Source organism: Lycium barbarum, chromosome 11 (genome assembly GCF_019175385.1).
Source record: "Lycium barbarum isolate Lr01 chromosome 11, ASM1917538v2, whole genome shotgun sequence".
NCBI lineage: Eukaryota > Viridiplantae > Streptophyta > Magnoliopsida > Solanales > Solanaceae > Lycium > Lycium barbarum.
The window spans coordinates 34,067,341-34,084,607 of NC_083347.1; positions in this window are offsets into that span (position 1 = coordinate 34,067,341).

Genomic DNA, 17,267 nt, shown 5'->3' on the forward strand with positions numbered 1-17,267 from the left:
AAAGCATATTCAACACCAATACATCGTCAATGAATCTGTTTGTGATATAGTTGTCTTAATTAACATCTTCATCTTCCTTTACGTTCATATGCAAATTTAATTAGTTAAACATTATCGAATAATTACGTTTCAAAAACTAATAATATTTAAATTCAACCTGTTTCGAGTAGCACAAGTGTTTGACATTTTCATGACGGATGCAATTTTTATACTTGGTGATTATTTAAACATTATCGAATAATTACGTTTCAAAAACTAATAATATTTAAATTCAACCTGTTTCGAGTAGCACAAGTGTTTGACATTTTCATGACGGATGCAATTTTTATACTTGGTGATTATGTGTCACGTCCCAAACAAATGTGAGTTGCACCCACACTAGTCCTATAATGGACGAATTGATCCCTTAACCCATTATCAAGCCAATTTCAATTACTTAAATCAATAATAAAACATCACTCATGAACAAATGATAAAATCTAACAATAATATAAATAAATAACAAGTGCGGAAATCTAGCTATTACATCCCCAAACTCTGAAAGTCATCGCATAAGGACTCTAACTAACAATGTCTAAAGAGAAGAGATAACTATCTAAAATGAACATAATGTCTGGGATGAAAATAGACATCTGAAATAAGAAAGATCTTCAGGCGGCATGGCACCGATAGGAGCTCACCTTCTGATTTTGGTAACGAATAACCTGAACTATATGCGAGGTCTGGAAGACGTCTCTCGCTCAAAATCTGCACTAAAAAAAAGTGCAGCAAGTGTAGATCACTACAAACAACACGTACTGATAGTATCATAGGCCGAATAAAATTAGTATCGTGCATACATATATAAAATAAATGGAATAGGTAGACGGGCGCAACAAACATGGAACCACAACAAGTATCCTCGAACAGTCCTCACTCAGAAATCAGTCACCAATCATCAACAAAGAACACCACTAGACAGACCAAATGTAATGCAATAAATGATAAAATCTCCACCTCTGTACACATATGCTAAATGGTAATATTTTCCCCAAATAGCCATGACCTGGACCCATGGTGTTCATGTACTACTCGTTCTGGAAGGAACCTCAGACCACGAGCTCATAATTAGGCTACATCATCACCCCCTGTCAAATGTGCCTTAAGAGATGTATATGTCCCGTCCCAATCATCATCAATAAATGCCTCATAATCACATCACACGAATAGCTCAAGAATACGTATCAAGTCAACACCAATGAAGCATAATCAAATAACACAAGTCACAATAAGACTCACAAATAATCTGTTCACTGATAATATAATATGTAGCTATCTCAATTCGTCTCTGAAGGGTATATATGAACACCTCCCTTTCAATGGTCTCAAGAATTTGCAGGTTTAACAACCTCAACAATGAAAGAATCACTTTACAAAATTTAATCATATAACTAACAACGATCACCCAAACTCCACGTCTGAAGACCTAGACATGCTTTCTCCTATAAATTCTATGACATATACAATCAACTGATCAAAGTCTAATTCAAGTAAACCGTAACGTACCTCAAAGCAGATTTGAGTAATGGAATCACTTCGCAACAACCTTTTCCTTTTGCAATAACTTAGAATGTTCAAAGTCTAGAAATCATGATGCTAATTAAGTAATGGAGTATTAACTCAATAATAACAATTTAGGGAAGATAACCCCTCCACTTCTACCTTAATCAATGGTTCACTTTCCTTAGGAACACATTCATCCTAATTCTAGTCTCAACAATCGTATTAACTCCTTTTATAGGTTCTATAATCAATTCAACCCTACGAATCTGAATTTAGCCAAAGTTCTCATTTTTATTGGAACCCTAGGTCTCAACAAGCAATTTCCATCATTGAATATCCAGTTCTCATTCTAGGAAGTGATAATCTCTACTCTTAGATGATTAAACAACATTAAACAACAATAAACAATAACCCATTAGTATTCCAGGATTTTCTTGGTGTTTGTGTTCTACCCTTCAATTCCCGTTAAGGGTCTTTTGATTGAGACAAGAATCTAATATGAACATTAAGCGAAGAAAGTTAGTGATTAAGGCTTACATTTGATGGAGAATAGTGCCCTAACCATAAAAACCTGCCTCTATGCTCTTGGGAACTATTTTGGGGATTATGAGAAGTGTGGGCACGAAATAACTACTTAAAATCGTCATTAGACTTAAGTGGGCTTCGTTGCAAAGACCAAAGTCTCGCTGCAGCGGACTCGTTGCAGCGAACGGGGCATTCGTTGCAACGAACCCTGGGATTTTCCCACTCTTCGTTGCAGCGAGCCATGTCTTCGCTGCAACGATCTTGCTGAAACGAAGAATCATCGTTGCAACGAGGCGTTGCGAACCAGTGAGCACGGAAATTCCAACATTTTTATACTTAGTCTCTCAAAATCATTCTAAGGCCTTATGAACACAAACCAACAAACAAACCAAGTTAAAAACACATCACAAAGTCACTTACAAGTCACAAAACACAACATACAACACAACCAAATTATTTAGGTCCGCTCATTTCTAGCCTCGAAAAAGTACTAGCAAGGATAGAATGGTCAAAGCATGCATAACGACCAAGCGGGTCGTTACATTAGGAATTTTAGTATTTGAAATTTAACACTAAATGATTAAAGTATTGTGTAACATACTAAGACTTTTTTCAGAATTTTCTTTTAAATTTTAAACATAAATTAAATTGCAATTATGAATGCAACTTCTATACAATGTGATTAGGAGTTAACGCTAAATTAGTAAAATATTGTACAGATTACTAAGACTTATTTGGCAATCATAGTTCCTAGTTTTTACTTTTTTCACAATATTTTTTTTTAATTTAAATTAAATAGGCTTTTGGCCCACGACCGGCCTCGGCCCATTGTCAAGCCTTAAACATTTTTTTGCACGGATTGCCCTTCTTTTGGGGTGGTCTTTAAATTTTGCCCCTCATATTTGTGTTCTTTAAGTTTTGCCCTTCGCTTGTATACCTGAGGTTCTGGGTTTGAACCCCCGCTCAGGCATAAAATAAAAAAATAATTTCGCAAGGCAGGACTGGGGGAGTGTAAACCGGATCCTGCATACAATCCTTAAGGAAAAACTAAAGTTATGGCGGAGGGGGCAGACTTTGCTTTGAGACATATATTTTTTTTTTTTTACTTTTCAAGGCAAACTTTTAATTATGCCTTAAGGAAACGTTCCGCCTTATGGGGCATACTTTTAGTTATGCCTTAACTAAAAGTGTGCCCCATGAAATATAACTAAAAGTATGCCCCATAAGACGGAACTTTTCATTAAGGCAACACTAAAAGTTTGCCTTAAGAAAAAATTCTGTCTTATGAGGCATACCTTTGGTTATGCCTTAATTAAAAGTCTGCCCCATAAGGCATAGTTCCTTATGAAAAAGTTTTTTCCCATAAGGCATAACTAAAACTATGTCTTGAGGAAAAGTTATGCCCCCTCCGGCATAACTTTAGTTTTTCCTTAAGGACTTTATGCCGGATCAGGCATACAATCCTTAAGGAAAAACTAAAGTTATGCCGGAGGGGGCAGACTTTGCTTTGAGACATATATTTTATTTTTTTTACTTTTCAAGGCAAACTTTTAGTTATGCCTTAAGGAAAAGTTCCGCCTTATGGGGCATACTTTTAGTTATGCCTTAACTAAAAGTGTGCCCCATAAAATATAACTAAAAGTATGCCCCATAAGGCGGAACTTTTCATTAAGGCAACACTAAAAGTTTGCCTTAAGGAAAAATTCTGCCTTATGAGGCATACTTTTGGTTATGCCTTAATTAAAAGTCTGTCCCATAAGGCATAGTTCCTTATGGAAAAGTTTTGCCCCATAAGGCATAACTAAAAAACTATGCCCTGAGGAAAAGTTATGCCCCCTTCGGCATAACTTTAGTTTTTCCTTAAGGACTTTATGCCGGATCCGGCATACACTCCCTCCAGCCCTGCCATGCGAAATTATTTTTTTATTTTATGCCTGAGCGGGGGTTCGAACCCAAAACCTCAGGTATCCAAGCTAAGGGCAAAACTTAAAGACCACAAATATGAGGGGCAAAACTTAAAGACCGCAAATATGAGGGGCAAAATTTAAAGACCACCCCAAAAGAAGGGCAATTCTGCGAATTGCCTAGCCTTAAGGGCCAACGTGCTGATTTGGATGGGCTTATAAGCCTCAATTTAAATGGGCTTAAAAATCTTAACTCAATTCTATCCTAGCATCGGGCTGGATTGACCTCAAGGATCAAGCCCATTTTAATGACTCTAGCTGAGAAATTTGCACGATTGACCTTCATTGGGGGTGGTCTTTAATTTTTTTCCCTTCGTCTAAAATACCCCGAGGTTCTGGGTTAGAACCCCTGTTTAGTCATAAAAAAAGAAATCACAAGGCAAGGCTTTGCAAAAAGTCTGCCTTATGCGACAAACTTTGCCTTAAGGCACAACTAAAAGTTTGCCAGAGACGGCAAACTTTTAGTTATGCCTTATGCGGCAGACTTTTTGCAAAGCCTTGCCTCGTGATTTTTTTTTTTGACTGAGCGAGGGTTCGAACCCAAAACCTCGGAATATTTTCGGTCACCTTTTTAAGCGAAGGACAAAAATTAAAGACCACCCCAAAATAAGGACAATCCGCGCAAAATATGTAGAGGAAATCAACGGGTCATTTGCACTTTTGTTCCTATTTTGTGATGGCCTTTAAGTTTTGTCTTCAAATGCGATGATCTTTAATTTTTGCCTTCAAAATCAAACTTATGCCTAGAGGGGCATGAGTTAAGCATCATAATATCCACAAGTTATGCCAGCGCTGTTAAAGAACTTATTTCCTGCTCAACATAAGTTCGATTTTGAAGGACAAAAATTAAAACTAGCCCATATGAAAGGCAAAAATTAAAGACCAGTCCATTTGAAGAACAAACCATGCAATTATTTGGAACTCAAGAAGTTGCACGGTTTTCCCTTCAAATGAGCCGGTCTTTAATATTTGTCCTTCAAATGGGTTGTTCTTTAATGGAAAAATTTCATAAATGACTAACTTGGAAGCCTTATTTTTGCTTTTTAGCTACATTTTACCTATTTACATCACGTAGCAAACATATAGCAAAACTCAGCACTTGTTACTTATTATATTCGCGTCGCTCTAATCATGAATACAATCAGTAAAAATTGCTGAAATTTATATTCAATTCAAGTGTATTCAACTCAACTGTATTCATTGAGCTACTTTTACATTGTATTCCTTTATTATATTTAAAATCAGTTGTATACAAAAAAATATCCTTCAAAATACACCCCAAAACACTGAAATTTGCACTAAAAAAATTAACGAATACACGCAAAAACTGAATACAAGAAATAAAATTCACTCTATTTATTTGTATACACTTCAAATTCACTGTATTCATTTGTATACAAAAAAATCTTCTTCGAAATACAAGCGAAAAACTCTATATACATACAACAAATAAGTGTATTTTGTATTTTCCGGTGAAATTCCGGTCAGATTCCGACCAGATCTGATCGGAATTTCACCATCATTGTCATCAACATCACAGTGCTCTTTCTTCTCAACATCACAACTGTCATCGTCATCAACTCACAATTCTTTTCTACTCCAACATCACTGTATTCATTATAGCTAACAAAATCTCTTCCTTCTTCCATTTTTCTTTCTCAACAACAAAGTATAATCCAAAAATCAAAAAATACTTAAAAAAAAAAAGCACCAGAGAAGTACAGTTCGCCGGAGAAGATGGCTGCTCCGGTTCACCGGAGGCATAGCTCTTCGCCGGAGCAGTGGGGTGGGGAGGGGGGGGGGGGGGGGAGGGGAGAGAGAGATGGGAGGGTTGGGTTGGAAGAGAATAATGTGATGATGGATATTCTACTTTAAATATATATGTAGCTATTAATTGTATTTAGCATATTACTTTTAGCTATAGGATGTAATTAATCTAAACTATATCTACTAAATCTAAATATGTATTAGAGTTAGTTCTGCCACGTGGTTATCCCTTCTTTAATATTTGTCCTTCAAATGGGTTGTTCTTATAGTTTTGTCCTTCAAATAGGTTGTTCTTTAATTTTTTCCCTTTAAAATCAAACTTATATCTAGCGAGATATAAATTCTTTAAGGGTGTGAGATATAACCTGTGGAATATTATAATGTGAAATATAAATTTATGACTAGCGAAAAAGTTGTTTGCATTGAGGGCCAAAAGTTAAAGAACTGGACAAAGAGAGCTAAAAGTGCAAATTAGCTTGAAACTTCATATCTGTAACTGGATTGGGTTTTGAAGTTATAATTGTGACAATTTCTGGATAGTGCTTCAGTGAAAAGTTTCGCGTTTTGGCTCCGTAAACAAGATACTTTACATTATGTTACATAAGACCAAAACAAACAAAAAAGGCACATATTAGCAAAAAGGTGTGTTTTTCCTAAACATCGAGCTAAAAATTGTTGAGGAGGTTGTGGCCTGTGGGGAGGAGAATAGGGATTTTGAGGAAGAGTTTAACAGCCTGGCCAAACTTCTCGTAAGATAAAAGTGGTTATTTTAGTTAAAAAAAAAAAGAATTAAAAAAGAAAAGAAAAAAGAAGTTAGTACTTATTTTAGAGATTTAAGATGTTGTGTTAAAAGTTGTTTCACATAAGGTCTGTATAAAGGTGTTTGGCTAAAAGTTATATACTTCCCGCTGACATGCTCATTTAACTTATATCGAGTTTTATAAAAGAGTTAATTGGTAGTGAGTGTAAGATACTTCCTATAAAACTATTACTTCTCTGCTTCTAATTATTATTATTATTATTATTATTATTATTATTATTATTATTATTATTATTATTATTATTATTATTATTATTTCTTTCTCCCTATAAATATGTATTACCAACCAATTTCATGACATTGAATTTTTTTTTCCATTTGCCCTAATGATATAATTCCATAATCATATTTGCAGAGTTGTACTTTGCTTTAAAAGAATAATGATTCATGTTCTTATTAACTATATGTAGAGATGAATGCGCAATGATTTGATTTGGTATTGGAGAAACAAAGACAGTCCTAAATTTAAGCAAAAACTTCTTTAGATAAAATTCACGATGCTGAAATCATAATGCTTATTTTGAACTTGTATTTTGTAGTTAGCACGCATGACTCACCAATTATATGAATTCCAAACACATTTTCAAATTAACGATATTTCATTCATACAAAAATGTCTGAAGTTCACTCATACACGACTGAGATATCCCTTGAACTTATTTATGTGCTAAAGTGTGTTGTACGTGTCAGTTTTAAACCTTACTCTTATAATCCCTTCCAGACGAGGGACTCTAGGCAATTTGGGGGTTAACCTTATTGTAATAGCTTGCTTGTGAGAAATTGTTAAACCCTTTGCTCTTGTCCTCTTCGTGTAGTAACTCCATCAAGGATTCACATTCACCCATGCTCCTTAAGATTACTTCAGCATTCATGTTCCCATTATTGACTGAGAGAGTTCAACTTTGGTACTACATTGTAGTAGCATGATCGAATGAATGTCCTTTAATTCATTATTGATTCCAAGTCTTACTCTTATAGTCTGAGATTTATTCCTACCTTTCTTTAATTTAATGTTTTGGCAAACATTGTTTTCCTCCTAAAGATAAAAGAAAGTTATAATTCTCTATTTAAAATTTCAAACCGTGAACTTAGCAAACCAAATAAATCCACATCAAAAGGAACAAAATCGAACTATACTGATCTTAATAGATGTGGGATCGGTATAACATTTTAAAGAAACGAAATATTGGAAAAATATCAAATGAAATACCTAAAGATCGTATTATACTGGCCGATGATTACCCCGGATTATAGGATAGAAAGTTTAGTACAAAAAACTAGATGTCACAGTATAGAAGTAAAATCCTAACAACTTCAGAGATGATCATACAGGGGCTCTCTGTTCATTTCCTCACCAACAAATAAATTATTATAATTTTAAAATTATAAGAGAGTAATGTTGTGTTTTGTCCTATGAACAAAAGTAGTGTCGCATACTTTTGTCACATAGTTTTCATCCCTAATTTATTTTCACTAATTATGCAAAATAACTTTTCTAACTTTACGTTATCCTTGAGATATGCAATTGGGATACCACCAAAGGATGTGGTGCACCAAATGGGGCTGCTCCACACTTAATCAGAAATCTCGAATTCAAGTCTTGGGAATAGAAAAAATCCTTGGTAGGGAGCACTTCGCCCCGAATGAGGCCCTATATGTGGCGTGAATCCGGATATAGTCGGACTCCAATGCGGGTACAGTACACCGAGTGGAAAACTAAAAAAAAATAAAAAAAAGAGTTAAGCAAGTGGGAATTATTTTTATTATATATACTTCAATCAGGGTATAGGAACACTGTAACCGATAATTGTACAAAACGTAATTATTATAGACTTGGTCTTATTTTATTGGTGAATGATTATTTATCAATTTCCTTAACACGTGTATTTGCGCTTAAAATGGCGCCCTTTACTTTTTCCCTTCTTAAGGGTTATACGTATTTTACTTTTAGGACATCTGCTTTCACTCTACATATTATTTCCAGACCCTCTCTTCGTCTGTTCAGAACTTTTTATTTCATTGCTTTTCATTCTCTCATCACTTTTGATTTTCTTTTAGAAATTTTCAATATTTGTTCGAACTTCTCTCCATTGATCGATACTGTATTTATTAATAGGTAAGCTTCCTGCTTTAGAATTTTTACCTTTCTCTTCCAATTTTTTAGACGATATTTCTCAAACATGAAATCTGAGAGGGCTGTAATAGGGTTTGTTTTTTGGGAATTATTTTCCCCTTTTCCTTCATCTTTTATTGCCACCGGCCTAATAGAAAAAAATTGGATGCCTTTGGATTTTTTTTTTTTAATTTATTTTATACATGCATGCACTGATTCACTATTTTTTTGTGTCAATTTATAATTGTCGAAGAAGAATACAATTAGAACAGAGAAAGTTACGTGAAAAAGCGTTCTGAAGGTCATTAATGCATTTCTGTCATGTCAATTATCTCGATTGCCTTTAGTCTTACTTATGATCCATATTGGTATTGATGAAGTAAGTTATTATAGTATTTAGTAGGACATTTTTTTTGAATTTTCAAGATTTAACTCCAAAAAAATAATAATTGAGCTAACAATAAGGGTATCGAGGCTGATGAAAGTCGAGGTGAGCAAGATGAAGAATAAATCGTTCGATGCCATCGATGAATTCCTAAAATTTTATGTTTTTAGAGAGAGAATGTGTAATAATTTTTGTTTAGAGAAGTTTCTTTTTATTAAATGTGTATTTGTGTGATAATATGTAAGCATATATCTGAAATTATAGTTTCAAAAATAGCACATAAAAATGTTTCTGCTTTGCGATAAATGAAATTAAGTTTTTATATATTATTTGAAGTTTATTTTGATTTCATAGTCGCGATGACAAAAATAGAAAACAAATTAACTTACAATATTTGCTCTTAATATTTTTTGAAACCTTACCTTATATTAGTAACTATATAACCATCTCATTTCACATGTTTACAGCTTTACGACGATATTCATGTTACTCACAGATGTATCTTTGTACCTTGCGCTGAACAGATAGAAAAATCGAATGTGCCACTATGGTAAGTTATTGTATTATCCTTGATCTTTTGTTTGATCAATGGTTTAATTCGTCCAGTACACCATCTGTAGTTCTTCATTTTACATTTTCAATTGCTATGATTGAAATTTTTGTTACTGAACTATTTACGCATCAACAACATTTAGAGGAAAGAGAAGTATCAAAACCTGAACACTCTCTCACTAGTTGGAAACCTATCAAGGACTGCTCTAAATGTAAGAAATGTCATTTTAAGAGGCACGTCCTTTTTTTCATATCGCATGTTAAATTTTGTGTTGTTTGTTGGCGAAAAGGCATATATTATTCAAAATTATATTTATGCAGTGGGAGGTAAACGAGGGCTCTATCCCATTGTTATTGTTCTTGCTGGTCTAGGTTATTAGTTTCCTCCTATGTATGAGCAATCATATTCTTGCTATATTTCAATTTCTTGGCCTAACCTTCATATCTTACGAGTCATTTGGTTGGTTGGTGGGATAAGGGATAACAATCCCAAGATAACCAAAGGATTATTTTATATTGCATTTAGTTATGAATATTAATTAATCTTGGGAACCTATTTGTTAAAATGATGGGATTATCTATCCCACATAAAAGGTGAAATAACTAATCTCATGGATATTCTTGTCTATCCCATCCTGGGAATCAAGCAACTCCTAGTGTGTAATTGCAAGCTATATTGAGAGATAAAACGTTACATGTAAGATGAGACTGTCAAAGAGATGATTTGCGATTCGATCAAACATGACTATAGATGAGACTTTCAAATTACATCAGAGCTTGATCAAATACTGAAATAAAGAATCATTCCCCTTACAAAGTTACTAAAGTCCTCACATGCTACGAGTTAATCAATTTTCAATCAGTTTTAGCCTCAATTTTGGACTATTTTGGTGTTGCATTTGTGCTAAGCACGGACACTGTCTTTTGAGTTGTGTTCCAATCTTCAACTTTCATAAGGTCAAATTTATCAACTATCACGTCCTTCAAATATATGACAGAATCAACTATATAAATACCTTAACATTTTCGAAAATGGTCTAAAACTTGAGATGTAATTAGTAGTCCTAAATCTAGTTCATAGAGTGGATTAAATTTTACAAATTATCATATAATTATTGTTTTTTCGCATCAAATGAAGTCATAAACCTATGTTGTCAATTAAAAGTCATAATGCTCGCTTGGCCACAATAGCTGAAAAATGTAACTATTGGCGAAGTTTCTTAAATTTTCTTATACCTTTTATACAAATGATCATAACAAAAATAAATAATATTTTTTACGGAAAAGGGCCAAAATTACTCCTGAACTTTGAAAAATAGTTCATCCATACCCTTCGTTATACTTTAGGGCCAATTATACCCTTACAGTTATACTATGGAGTCAATTATACCCTTATGTCTAACTGCTGCCACGTGGCATCATCCCAGCCCTTTAAAATTATTTTACCCTCAAATAATTTTTTACCCACTAAAATAACTCAACTCGACCCGAATTTTTTTTTTCTAGCAAAAATAATACGGATAATTTTTCTAGCAAAATAAAATAAAAATAATTCCGTATTATTTTTGCTGGAAAAAAAAATCAGGTCGAGTTGAGTTATTTTAGTGAGTAAAAAATTATTTGAGGGTAAAATAATTTTGAAGGGCTGGGATGATGCCACGTGGCAGCAGTTAGACATAAGGGTATAATTGACCCCATAGTATAACTGTAAGGGTATAATTGGCCCTAAAGTATAACGAAGGGTATGGATGAACTATTTTTCAAAGTTCAGGGGTAATTTTGGCCCTTTTCCGTATTTTTTATCACTTATTTAAAGTAATTCTGGTGAGTATTATTAAGTAATTTGTGTTTATTTACTATTTAAGAGTTTCAAAAGTTACATATTTTGAAGAAATTTTAATCTCTGCTTTAATCAAAGTCGTGAATAAATATTTTCGACTAGAATATTTATCCTCTGTTTAAAATAACTAAATACATAAAAGAATTGTTATGATTTTAGCTTATTTTATAATTAAATTTTAATATACTTAGTTACATAAATACCTTCATAGGAGGTGTTAAGTGTACAATTTTCATAGTATAAGGGTGTAAGTGTTTGATTTTAAAATATAGGGGGTGAATCCGTAACTGAATCATATTATAGAGGTGTTTAGTGTAATTAACCCTATACTTATCATGATGGATTTTAGAATAAAGAAAATAATAATTGCATTGCTTTTTATCATTAGTATCTATAAGTAATATAAAACAAAATAATCACAATAACCTCCATATTCTTTTGTTTTTTTCAAGAGAAGGAACAAATCTATGTCCTAAAATGAATCAAATTGAAGGTCATTGTCATTATTTTTTAATTCTGTTTGATTCATTTTCAGAAGTAGTAGGAACCATCTCCCTTTAGGCCATTTTATCAAACATTTTAAGGGTATTAGAAGCATATTATGTTTTTTTTCCCTTCAAAATTAAATTTGTTATTGCCACTTATTATCCAATACTATATTATCGAGGGTAGTCGTCAGATAATAGTTGTCCAAGCGCGTTTCCCCCTTGGCTAAACCACCACTTCAGACTAACCTTTTTACCTAACTGACACTTAATCAAGTTAGTGTTTTGCACTCACTTAAAACGTCCACATGCGTGCGAGTGTTTTCTCCAATTACATAAATTAAGCTTCCAAAAGGGGTGACAGGTAAATGAAAACAACTATTGCCCAAAAAGTATTATCTCCATTTGTTTATTTGAAATCAGTAGTTTAGCACGTAATTTTGAACAATTTACAAAAATAAGATGGTTCAATGAGAAAGCTTTTTCTGTTATTGAACCATCTTATTTTTGTAAACTGTTCAAAACTACATGCTAAACTACTCGTACTCGTTCAACAAAAAAAAAAAAAAAAAAAAAGTTTTCTCTAAATTGTTACGTTTGGTGGGTAAAAGACACGCATTATATATTTATTGATTTGACATAAATATAATAAGTAAGATTTTTTGGGTTTGATAATTTCGAGTGAAGCTATAGGAAAAGTACATTAAATGTTATTTGCACTTTACAAAAGTAGAACTCGATATTTGGACTCTTCTTACAAAAGCAAATCAGTTAACTTTTTTTTCGCACCCATCCAAACCAAAAGCAAATGTAACTCAAATTGCATTAGATACGTCCAAAGACTTTTTAAAGTTGTTCAAATTGTTGTAATGTAATTTTTAATTTCAGTTACGTTTGTATTTGATGCTTGAAATCTATCCTTGTTTATGGTCAAACAAGAAAATCTCACTAGATTTATCTCATTCTTGGTTTCTACACCTTATAGAAGAACGACATGTGTATCATTTTTAGATTTTGAATTATGTCTAATCAAATTTCTATTTTAGAACAAATAGTTAAATAATAAAACTTTTCTTTTTAACTTTAACTTCATTTAATTCGTTAAATTCAGTAACACTAATTCATATGAAATGTTGAACTGAATGGAAACAAGAAAATGTTGTGCTCAAAAGTGTAGTCTATTCGTTCAATGTATATATAATGAACTGCGAGTGCTTACATCTCAAATACTAAAACATACTCTAAATTTAGGGGTCGTTTGGTACGATGTTGAGATATCTATGGATTGGGATATCCCATAGGATTATAGACCGTGAGCAATTACATCTCAAATACTAAAACATACTCCAAATTTAGGGGTCGTTTGGTACAATGTTGAGATATCTCATGGGCTGGGATATCCCATGGCATTAGCTATCCTAGCTTTTATATGAGATAGCTAATCCCACGGTAAAAATTTACCCACATCGAGTGTTTACACCAAACAAATGCAATCATGGTTAAGTGATTTAATTAAGCGAATATATATATATTAACTAATTATGATTAAGTGATAGTGTTATATATTCTAACACATGTCATACATCCATTAGTTTGACACAATTCAAAAATCTAAAAATGATACACATGTCGTTCTTCTATAAGGTGTTGAAACCAAGGATGAGATTTAAAAATCTAGTGAAATGTTCATAAATGAGGACATAGTTCAAGCATCAGATACAAACGTAACTGAAAATAACAATCACATTACTACAATTTGAACAACTTTAAAAAGTCTTTGGACGTATCTAATGCAATTTGAGTTATATTTGCTTTGGGGTTGGACGGGTACGAAAAAAAAGTTGACTGGTTTGCTTTTGTACAACAATTTGGTTTGAGTTACATTTGCTTTTGGTTTGGTCAAAAATGTTTTATAAAAATTTTGACCAACCGAACATAAAAAAATTTTTAAAAAAATTTCCTCCACACCGAACACATCCTTTCTGTTTAAATCTTGGTGGACAAAATTGTCAAACTACCCGTTAGAACTACGTCTAGACCTATCTGGATGCCACCGTTACACAAAAGAAAACAAAAAAATCCACACAATTTCTTGTTACTTGCTAAATTGTTTTTCTTCTTTCTTTGTTGGTGAACTAGATGTTGGGTCCATCCCATAATTTGAGGAAGGAAACATCTCCCTCATTTTAAGGAAGAAAACAAGGAAGAAAACATTTCCCTTGTTTTGAGGAAGAAAACATATTCCTTGTTTTAAGGAAGAAAACATCTTCCTTGTATTTGACAAATTATCAAGTGCTTGCTTGAGTCACAAATGACATCAATAGGTTCATTTCATCCCTATAAATAGGGAAGCCTTCTATCATTTGTAGTATCACCAAGAGCAAGAGGGAAAAAACAGTAAGGAAAACACTTGAGTGAGATATAGGTATTCAGTTTAGGATTGGTTTTTTGTAATAGTTGAGTGTGAGAGTTGCTCCTCCTATTGTAATTCTGTTCCGGTTATGAATAGAAGACTTTTCCAATCCTAACACTAGATTTTATAACTAGTGATTATGGCCTTTAGATTCATTAAGAAACAAAATTAACAAATTTACCTAGGTATTCAAAGAACTGCTTATCAACCTTTGTACTGTTTAGGAATGAAATCCAGTAATAAGAACCCATAAAGAAACAAATATACTTGAAAAATTTCAAGTTTTTCACAGTATTCATATTCACTCAAAGATCATATGATTTTTGGGTCAATTCCAAAAGGAATTTTGGATTTTTCGTGATTTTTCATATCTTTTCAACATTTTCCCTTTTATCGTCTTCCATCAGAATTCCTGGAAGAATCTGAATAGTTAGTATAGATATATAAGTAAACCCAATTATTTCACATAGCAAATATACATTATGAGATATTGGTATTCAGTTTAGGATTGGTTTTTTGTAATAGTTGAGTGTGAGAGTTGATCCTCCTATTGTAATTCTGTTCCGGTTATGAATAGAAGACTTTTCCAATCCTAACAAGTGGTATCAAGAGCTTGGTTAATCTTCCGGGCCAATCTTTTAAAGTTTCGTAAAATTTTCAGTCAAAAATTTTTTGTCCCAAAATTGTGCTCTGAGTATACCATTAGAAAGATCTCGTTTAGAGGATTCCGAATATATATTTTTCAGAATTTTTCGACCACCGGAAGGCCTCCAAAAGTCCAGTCAAAGTTTCTCTGTCCACCATCGCCGCCGCCGCTCCGCCACCTTCCGGCCACCAGCTCGCCGGAGAAGACGACCGGAGAAACCCGATCCGACCAACCCGTTTTGTCCAGACCAACCCGTTTGACCAGAACCAGATCTGGTCAAAGTCCAATTGCCACATCATCCTTTTGTTGACTCTTTCAACCAGCCAGTGGTTAAACCGGCCCGGTTCGGTTTGAATTAGTGCAGCCCGGTTCACTCTGTTTTTGTCCGGTTTTCAGATTGGTCAGACCGGTTCCCTAGGTTTTCGACCATTCCGGATTCAACCGTGAGTCCCGTTTTGCCTGATTCTGCTTCCACAGTCCAGTACAAGCAGTTTAGGTGCACTTTATCATGGAGAAATCATCATCGGATACCATGATTCCGCTAACATCCTCAAATTATAACATGTGGAAACCTCGTATGGAGGACTTGTTAAATTTGAAGGATTTAGCCGAGCCGCTCGAAAATAAAGGTGTCAAACCCGACAAGAAGACAGACGAAGAATGGGCAAGAATGAATAGGAAAACGGTCGCACAAATTCGACAGTGGATTGACCATAGTGTATTCCATCATGTCGCGCAGGAAACGAGTGCTTACAAACTTTGGGAAAAGGTTGGGAGCATGTACCAAGCAAAAATGGCTCGAAATAAAACATTGTTGATGAGGCGATTGGTAAATCACAAGCTACGTAGCGGTACCTCTGTCACAGAACACACAAGTCAGTTCCAAGATCTCGTGAACCAGCTAAGTGCAGCCGAATGGGTTCTCAAAGATGAGGAGCAAGCAATCTTGCTCCTAAGTTCTCTACCTGATTGCTGGGAGACTCTTGTCGTCACTCTCAGTAATTCCGCCCCCAATGGTAAGGTGACCATGCAGATGGTCACGGACGCCTTAATAAATGAGAAATCGCGAAGAAAAGAAGCCGGGGTAGATCAATCATATGCCCTTGTTTATGAAAATAGTGGACGCAACGGAGGTAGAAGCGGAGGTAGAGGAAGAGGCCGAGGCAAAGGTAGAGGTCGAGGTCAAAGTAGAGGAAGATCTCAAGTTCGAGGGAGATCACGAGAGTGGGGAAAGTCCGTCGATACCAACACTTGGTTCGAGGGCTATTGTAACTATTGTGGCAACTATGGCCACAAGATGGTGGAGTGTCGAAAGCTTAAACGGGAGCAGCCTCAAACTAACCAGAGTTCGAGCAAGGAAGATGGTGAGACCATGGTCACCGTGTCACCAGACATTGCACTTGTTACATGCGGAGAGGAAGCATGCCTACACGTGGGCACAAATGATATTGAGTGGGTGATTGATACTGCTGCATCATTCCATGCCACTCCACACCGGGGTTTGTTCAGTACTTATAAATCTGGAGACCACGGCGTTGTGAAGATGAGAAACACCAGTTTCTCGAGCATTGTTGGCATTGGTGATGTGCACATAAAAACCAGCAATGGAAGCTCACTTGTGTTGAAAGAGGTTCGTCATGTTCCGGATCTGAGATTGAATCTGATCTGAGGAGTAGCTCTGGATCGACAGGGGTATGGAAATCTGTTCAAGGATGGTACGTGGAATCTGTCCAAAGGCTCTATGGTTATTGTTAGAGGACATATTTGTGGTACTCTTTACAAAACCAATGTAAAGTTGTATCGACCGAGTCTCAATGCAGTTGAAGAAGAGACATCGCCAAACTTGTGGCATAGACGATTGGGCCACATGAGTCTGAAGGGATTGACGACTCTTGCAAAGAAAGAAGCCATCTCAATAGATAAAGACGTAAATTTGGATCCCTGTGATTACTGTTTATTTGGGAAACAACATAGAGTTTCTTTCAGTTCCACCAGAAAGAATCGTTCCGAGTTGCTGAGCCTTGTCCACTCTGACGTGTGTGGACCCATTGAAGAAGAATCTCTTGGTGGTAGCAAATATTTCGTGACATTCATTGAATGACGCATCACGGAAGGTTTGGGCTTATTGTCTCAATTCGAAGGATCAAGTATTTGATCGTTTCAAGACATTCCATGCTATGGTAGAAAGGGAGACTGGAAAGAAGCTGAAATGCCT